The sequence below is a fragment of the Microcebus murinus genome, chromosome 6, assembly GCF_040939455.1.
Source record: "Microcebus murinus isolate Inina chromosome 6, M.murinus_Inina_mat1.0, whole genome shotgun sequence".
In the NCBI taxonomy this organism is placed as follows: domain Eukaryota; kingdom Metazoa; phylum Chordata; class Mammalia; order Primates; family Cheirogaleidae; genus Microcebus; species Microcebus murinus.
This window is the reverse complement of record NC_134109.1, coordinates 69,717,654-69,726,578: the sequence shown is the minus strand read 5'-3', so window position 1 is coordinate 69,726,578 and position 8,925 is coordinate 69,717,654. Positions and strand designations below refer to the sequence as shown.

At 41.2% G+C, this 8,925-nt stretch overlaps 1 protein-coding gene and 1 non-coding gene across 2 annotated transcripts in view; both read left to right on the top strand.

Moving 5' to 3' along the window:
• LOC142871489 (small ribosomal subunit protein uS14-like) overlaps positions 1-8,925 on the top strand; it is a 399,345-nt gene that overhangs the window by 217,234 nt on the left and 173,186 nt on the right. The gene's annotated exons all lie outside the window — the stretch shown is intronic.
• Positions 228-300, top strand: TRNAR-ACG (transfer RNA arginine (anticodon ACG)). The gene has a single exon. It is a non-coding gene; the product is annotated as a tRNA-Arg (tRNA).

Here is an 8,925-nt window from a genome sequence, read left to right as displayed (position 1 = left end):
AGGAGGAGGAGTGGTGAGAAGTAGCTCTTCCTGCCAATCCACGGGCGGCACAGTGACGTACAGCGTTGTTCCCGCAGATCCACCAATCTTAGGATCTGATTTATGACGAACTTCAATCTCCCAGAATGCTTCGTGATCCGCAGAATGCCGTTCAGAGACTACACCTCCCATGAAACCCTGCAGTATAACCTTGAAATATTATCACTGAAAGAACCACTGTCGTCTCAGGGCCAGTGGCGCAATGGATAACGCGTCTGACTACGGATCAGAAGATTCCAGGTTCGACTCCTGGCTGGCTCGGTGAGACAGCTGTTCTTTTCGTGTGGCATCTTCATGCAATATAAATGGTTGTAATCACATTTTCTCCTCATGCAACATAAATGGTCGCAATCAACATTTTCTACTCTGTCTTTACCTTCAGTGTTCAAAGTTTCTTCATTATCTTCTGATGCTGTCATCTTTAGGTCTAAAGTTGACTGAGTTCTGCAGCCATGTTTTGTCAGCTTTTCCCGTCTCCCTCTTCAGAGGTGTTTCTTGGGTCATTACTTAGGTCCATAAGAACACAGAAAACTAGGTTAATGGCTGGTGCTATTAAAATGGACTTTGTCGCCTATGTTTTATTTTTAAATACACTGTGGTAATTCAGCCACTAATTCCTAGTGATTCTCTGTCTAAAATGATGTACATAAACGCCTAACCACACACACACCTCAAGATAGAGAAAAGGAATTAATGGTGAGGGATGACAATGGGCAGGAGTCATGAAATTGCCTGGCAGAGATCTGAGAGGATCTACATTTTTCCATGTCAACATCTGTTACAGAAATGAGGGAAAAGAACAAAGCAAAGAAAGACCTAGGGAGGGAAATGGAAACAACCTGAAGGCAGGGAGCCAACTGGTGTTAAGGGCCCAGAAGCGAGGACGGAGAGAAGAACACAGTACACGAGGCACTATGCGGAGACATTGACAGAAACCAGGGATGACTGGCAGGGGGGCCATGAGAAAGAGACGTCAGGGGTGATGCCTAGGCTTCTGTCCACACAGTGAACGAGACAAGAAATGAGTTAGGGATTATCAGGGTTTGGGTTTGGTCATGCTGAATTGGACGTCTAGGGGGCGCTGTGTAACAGAAAGTTGGATGAACAGTGATCTAAACCAGATTGGGAAGTCGGCAGAACAAAGCTAGTGACTGAAAGCACTGAGATAGAATGAGATCACCATGGCCCATGGGGGGACAGAGCCCTAGGAAACAGGAAAGGGTGTGTATAGGATAAACTCTGGGGAACCCTGGGTACAAAGTAAGTGCCCCAAAAGGATGAAAGTCGGAAAACCAAAGAACTAAGATAATGTACCATGAACCCTGCCTTCAGGGTTGGATGTGCTTTTGTCCATTATCAGCATCATTATTATCATTGCCACTGCCAGACCTTTTTCTGCTCCAGGATCCCATGCAGGATATCGTATTATATTTAGTTGTCATGTCTCCTTAGGCTCCTCTTGGCTGTGACAGTTTCTCATATGTTTCTTGTTTTTGATGACCTTGATAGTTTTGATGAGTATTCATCAGGTATATTTTAGGATGCCCCCTCTGTTGGCATTTGTCTGATGATTATGGTTAAACCGGGGTTATGCGTTTTGAGAAGGAAAATCACAGAGGTAAAGTGCCATTTTCATCACGTCATATCAAGGGTACATACTATCAACATGATTTATGGCTGTTGATGTTGGCTTTATCCACTGTAAAGTGATTCGCTCCCTCCTGCTCCCCTTCTCCCACCCCAGCCTTCAGTACTGTACTGTTTGGAAGGAAGTCACTATGCACCCCCTCCGTTAGAGTGGAGTATGTATAGAATTTATTTGGAATTCTTCCCTGCAAGTCTTTTCAGTGGGTGGTTGTCCATAGGAAGTGGGTGAGTGCTCCACTGGCATTTTAAGAGAGAGAGAAAAAGAGTTGTCGAGGAGGCCTGCCTGTTCTCTGCCCCGGTTGTGCATTCACAGAAGACTTGTTAGATGTTGTTTCTTCTTTAGCAGCTAATAATCTAGGTTGTGGACCATCTGGGCTCCCGGCATCTCACTCCTGATGTCAAGCTGGTGGCTGCTCTGTTGGTTGTTAACTAACTTCTCATGGGTGAGAGGGAGGGAGGAAAAAATCTATGAAACAGTAATGTCAGTTTTGCCATCAGTTAAAATAATTTTCAAAAAGGTTAATGTGAAAAGTGCCTAGAATTTCTGCCTGACCTTAAAATAAGTTTACATTGGCTGAATTTCATGTGTGTGTGTTGTCTTTGTTTTTTCATTCAAAATGGCCTCAACTCTGTGGCAAGCATGATGATAAACATTCGTCAGTAATTCTATACCACATTGCTCAGGCCTTTCCTACAGTGCTTTCCTATGCCATGAGTCTGTCTATATAAGCTAGCTGTAAAGGAGCGAGAAGGGAAGGATTGAAAAACAGAGAACTTTGAATAAGACTTGTCCCTAGCCATTAAGTCAAAGGTGGTGAAGCCTATCTTACACTCCAGTTCTCTCTGCTGTGCCCTCCAGCCGACCTGTGTGCTGAGAAACATGTGAATCACTTGTTCTGTGGGATGTAGGCCTTTGCTGAGGTGAAGTTAGGGAGATGGTGGGACAGAAGGGCAAATACCCCAGGTGAGAAATAATGTTACTCTCTCCAACAGGAGCCCATGATCAATAGGCCAGAGCACAGGAGACTTTTGGAGGGGAGGACCCTCTCCCAGATAATCCTCCCAGGGAGCCTGCCAGCATTCCTCACCTTGAGGCCCAATTCTTCCACTAGGTTCTGTTTTTTGTCCTTGCTTAAACACCTGCAGCCTATCATAAACCCTCTTTTCACCTTGTGTTGTGCTCGCCTCCTCCCTCAGAATTTGCCTCCCCCCTCAGGCCCGCCTTCGTTCACCTCAGTGCCTGCCCAGCCAGCCACTCTCTTCAACACCACAATAATGGCCCGTTTGACCCTCCTACTGCTCCAAATTGCTTCTTCACAATCAAGGCTGTCCTCCAGCTACAAAAGTGGCAGAGTTACTGAGGCAAAATAATCTGTGCCGATTTGCATTCTCTTTCTTGTCATCTCTATTATACAGTATTTATCTGTCAAAATGAATAGAAAGCAGTAACTGTTCTGAACATAGAAAAAGATGGAAAACTACCCAATTTATGAACCCAGAACATACTTAACATCACAACCTGTCAGAAGTAGCACCCAAAAAAGCTATAGAACCTCACTTATGGATATAAATGTAAAAATCCTGGCCGGGCGCTGTGGCTCACGCCTGTAATCCTAGCTCTTGGGAGGCCGAGGCGGGCGGATTGCTCAAGGTCAGGAGTTCAAAACCAGCCTGAGCAAGAGCGAGACCCCGTCTCTACTATAAATAGAAAGAAATTAATTGGCCAACTGATATATATATAAAAAATTAGCCGGGCATGGTGGCGCATGCCTGTAGTCCCAGCTACCCGGGAGGCTGAGGCAGAAGGATCACTCGAGCCCAGGAGTTTGAGGTTGCTGTGAGCTAGGACGCCACGGCACTCACTCTAGCCTGGGCAACAAAGCGAGACTCTGTCTCAAAAAAAAAAAAAAAAAAAAAAAATCCTAAAATATTTAGCACTAATAAATAAAACTTAACAGTATTTTAACATAGTAATTATATAACATAACCAGGCCTGGGCACAGTGGCTCACGCCTAGAATCCTAGCACCCTGGGAGGCCAAGGCAGGGGGATCACTCAGGTCAGGAGTTTGAAACCAGCCTGAGCAAGAGCCAGACCCCCGCTCTTTCTAGAAAGAAATTAGCCAAACAACTAAAAATATATAGAAAAAATTAGCTGGGCATGGTGCCGCATGCCTGTAGTCCCAGCTACTCGGGAGGCTGATACAGGAGGATCACTTGAGCCCAGGAGTTTGAGGTTGCTGTGAGCTAGGTTGATGCCACAGCACTCTAGCACAGGCATGAGACTCTGTCTCAAAAAAAAAAGTAACATAACTAATTAGGGTTTATCCCAACAATTAACACAAAGTTAGGTGTTAGGAAATTTATTTATATGATAGATCAAAAATAAACCAAAAAAGAAAAACATTTGACCATTTTTATTTGTCAAAGAAGAGGACATGGTAAGTCAATTGCATTTTCTATGAACATTCTTAATACTCTTAATATTCTTCATATATGTGTATATATTAATATGAAGTTAGCAACTTATGTAAAGATAAACAAGAATGTCTAGTTTCATCACTGAGTTATTTAATATTATTCTGAAAAATCCAATATAAGGAGACTAGAAATAGAAAAAAAGAGGTTATAATTTTTGGAAAGGGAGAGGCAAATGTATCATCATTTGCAGATGATATGATTGTATACATAGAAAATCCATGGGAATCAATTTTAGAATGATAAGGATTAAAAATAGAATACAGAGAAGCTACTTGACACAAGATAAATATAAAATAAATCTGTAGCCTTCTTATCTACTAAGTTAGAAGACATAATTAGTAAAAATATCCCAATAAGGCCGGGCGCTGTGGCTCACGCCTGTAATCCTAGCTCTTGGGAGGCCGAGGCGGGCGGATTGCTCAAGGTCAGGAGTTCAAAACCAGCCTGAGCAAGAGCGAGACCCCGTCTCTACTATAAATAGAAAGAAATTAATTGGCCAACTGATATATATATAAAAAAAATTAGCCGGGCATGGTGGCGCATGCCTGTAGTCCCAGCTACTCGGGAGGCTGAGGCAGAAGGATCACTCAAGCCCAGGAGTTTGAGGTTGCTGTGAGCTAGGCTGACGCCACAGCACTCACTCTAGCCTGGACAACAAAGTGAGACTCTGTCTCAAAAAAAAAAAAAAAAAAAAAATATCCCAATAATATGATAGTTAAGAGCATGGCCTACTAAGACAGATGGCAAGAGGTTAAAGCCCTGTTCATCCATTTACTAACCATCTGACCCTAACCTGTTACTCTGACTTCAGTTTGCTCATCCACAAAATGAGAATGTAAATAATAGTTCTTATAAAGTTGTTATGAGGATTAAATTAGTTAATATAGTGTAGTAATTAGTAATATAGTAAAGTACTTAGAATCTACCCTGCACATAATAAGCCTTCAATATATATTAGTTATTGTGATTAGTATTTTCCCCATTCACAATGTTGATAGTAACATCACCATAAAATACTTAGTTGTATGCTTGCTGAAAAATATGAGACACCTATATTAAGAAAATTATAAAATTCTGTAGAAAGATAGAAGACTGAAAAATGGAGAAATAAGCCATAATCTTAGAAAAAAATGAATCTTATAAAGATGTCAATTTTTACCAAATTAATTTCACTTTTACAACATTCAATCACAGTTCTAATGGAATCTTTTGTTACTTGATAAAATAATTCTACTGTTCATCTGCAATAAAAATCAGATGAGAAAAGCAAACACAGAGGAAAAAAAGAGAACTGTCTATATTTTTAGCTCTTTACCTCAAACTCATTATGAAACAAGTAATATAAAGATAAAGGGTTATAATTGCAGTTAGTATAAGAATAGACAGAATAAAAGAGCCAAACCAATGCCCCAGAAACAGACCAGTTGTATGTGTATACATGGGTATGATTAAATATACAAACTTAAAGCCAGGCACGGTGGTGCCAGCTACCCAGGGGAGCCTATGGCAGCAGGATGGCTTGAGCCCAGGAGTTTGAGTCCCGAACTGCATAGCAAGATCCTGTCTCTTTAAAAAACAAAAAAAAAATATATATATATATACATATATATATGTATATGAACTTAATTTGTGATAATAATGACAGTTAACATTTATGGAGTTCGTATATTGTGTCAGGTTCTATGTAAAGCACTTTGCATTCACAAGGACCCTAAATCTTCACAAGAACCCTGTGAGATAAGAAGTGTTATTCTTACATAGGTGAAAGAACTAAGGCTTAAAGAGGTTAAGTGACTTGCCCTCCAAAGAAGGGTGTTAGATGGGGTGCAAACCTAGGTCAAGTGATTCCAGAGCCTTTGATCTTAACCATAAGACATATCATCTATAATTTGCCTTTTAGAAAGCTAGCCTAGACAATCTTAACAAACTGGGACAAAGATTAATTAAGAGAAATGCTTAGTGTAGCATTTTTTATAATTACAAAAAATGTAAAACAACAATTTAGATATCCTATAGGGATATGGTTAAATAAATCATCCATGCAATGAAATCTTAAGCAGCCGTTAAAATCAATGTTGTCAAAGAAAATTTAATAACATTGAGAAATATTCATGATATGCCATTAAGTGACACAGATTACAAATTTTGCATACAGAATGACTTCAACTATGTGGAAAAAATCGTATTTTCCAAATTTTGTATCATGAGCTTGTTTATATTACAGGGACAACATTTTAAAAAATGTGTTGCCAGCCACAGTGGCACGCACTGTGGCACTCCTGTAGTCCCAGGTACTCAGGAGGCTAAGGTGGGAGGATTGCTTGAGTCCTGCACTTGGAGACTAGCCTGGGCAACATAGTGAGACCTCGTCTCTAAAAAAAAAACAAAAAGAAAGAAAGAAAGAAAAGAAAATACATAAAACCTGTAACCTGTCTTTGGTTTTTCTGCTTGTTTATGTCCTTTCTTTTGAAGGCCTAACCAAGGCACTCCTCCTTCTTTGTAGGCATCTATTGTTGTCCAACCTTCAGCAATTACTCTTGCCTCATAGCAATAATCCTGCTCATGAGGCCAATATTTATCAAACTCTACCACATGCCGGGCACTTTAAATATATTACTTCACTTAATCCTTAGCACATAATCTTGTGAGGTAAATATACCTATATAATAGGTAAATATACCTATAAAATAGTTAAATATAGGTAAATATAAAATAGGTAAACATACCTATTTTATAGACGAGAAAACAGAGGTTGTGTGTCTGGAACAAAGTCATGTATCAATTAAATGAAAGGGCCAGAAATAAGAATGCAGTTCTTCTGATTCCCAGTCAGTACTTTCTCTTTTATGACAGCGTTTCCCAAAATGTGGTCCAAGGACCTCTTGCATGTCTGTGAGTACAGACTCTCTTCATTTACCTCAACCTAAGCCACATATCACTGCAGAGAGAAGCAGATACAAGAATCCAGTTGTCTTCTATTAAGCCAGACATCAAGGAGATTTGCCAAAATATAAAACAATGCCACTCTTCTCAAACAAATTTTTTTTGTTTTGGAAAATACAGTTATTTTTCATTAAGCTGTATTGTTTATGTTAACATGCAAAGGGCTTTTAAAAAATGAATTAATAGGGCTGGATTAATTCATAGGTGGCTCACACTTGTAAGTTGGGAGGCTGAGGCAGGAGCATCACGTGAGCCCAGGAATTCAAGGCTACAGTGAGCTATCATGGCACTGCTGTACTCCAACCTGGGCAACAGAGCAAGACCTTATCTCTAAGGAAAAGGAAGTGAATTAAGAAGCAAATATTTTAAAATTTTCTCAGGTTTAATTTTTAATATGGGAAATAGCAATAGATAAAACTCTAATAAACAAAAGCCATTTGGAGGCCAGGCGTGGTGGCTCACGCCTGTAATCCTAGTGCTCTGGGAGGCCGAGGCAGGTGGATTGCTCGAGGTCAGGAGTTTGAAACCAGCCTGAGCAAGAGCGAGACCCCCATCTCTACTATAAATAGAAATAAATTAATTGCCCAACTAATATATATAGAAAAAATTAGCTGGGCATGGTGGTGCATGCCTGTAGTCCCAGCTACTCGGGAGGCTGAGGCAGAAGGATCGCTTGAGCCCAGGAGTTTGAGGTTGCTGTGAGCTAGGCTGACACCACGGCACTCACTCTAGCCTGGGCAACAAAGTGAGACTCTGACTCAAAAACAAAACAAAAGCCATTTGGAGCCCTCAAATAGTGTTAATCAAGTAAAGCAGCCCTGAGACTAAAGAAGGTTGAGAACACCTGCTTTACAACCTTTTCCCCTCCAAGAGCCTCTGATGTCGTAGATAGGATCAAACATACTTCCTAGTACTGTGATGACACTTCAAGGCCTGCCTGGCAAGCACCTTAAAGAACTTGTAACAGGCCGGGCGCGGTGGCTCACGCCTGTAATCCTAGCACTCTGGGAGGCCGAGGCGGGCGGATTGCTCGAGATCAGGAGTTTGAAACCAGCCTGAGCAAGAGCGAGACCCGGTCTCTACTATAAATAGAAACAAATTAATTGGCCAACTAATATATATATAGAAAAAATTAGCCAGGCATGGTGGCGCTTGCCTGTAGTCCCAGCTACTCGGGAGGCTGAGGCAGGAAGATTGCCTGAGCCCAGGAGTTTGAGGTTGCTGTGAGCTAGGCTGACACCACGGCACTCACTCTAGCCTGGGCAACAAAGTGAGACTCTGTCTCAAAAAAAAAAAAAAAAAAGAACTTGTAACAAAGTGTTTCTAGAGATTTAAATGATAGCAAGACCTTTTCTAGCTATAATGATAATGGCAAAGCAGAATTTGAGGTGAGCCTCAAAGACAATAGGATTTTAGGAGCAAAAGAGTGTTTGTTACATGGATAGAACAGTAACAAGCATAGGAAAGCATGCAAATGGGGCTAAGACCATCAGGGTGCAGCTCAGGGTGAGTAGAGGATGTAAGTGGTGGGGGAAAGGTTGGAAAGGGAAGCTGCACACTGAGGGATTGAATCCACAGCTAAACCACATAGACCATGTTTGGTATGCAGTGGGGTGACCTGAAGTGTTCTGAACAGAGAAATGACAAAAAGAAGTGAAAATTACAAAGTACTTATGAAAAGCAAATCAGAATCATCATGAAAATTGATCTGGCAGTGGTATAGAAGATGGGAGGAGGGGCAGTAAGAACAATTTGCAGGGGCCCAAAATGAGGACTTGAGTGGGGCAGGACAGGCCAGTGCAGGGGAGAGATGCCA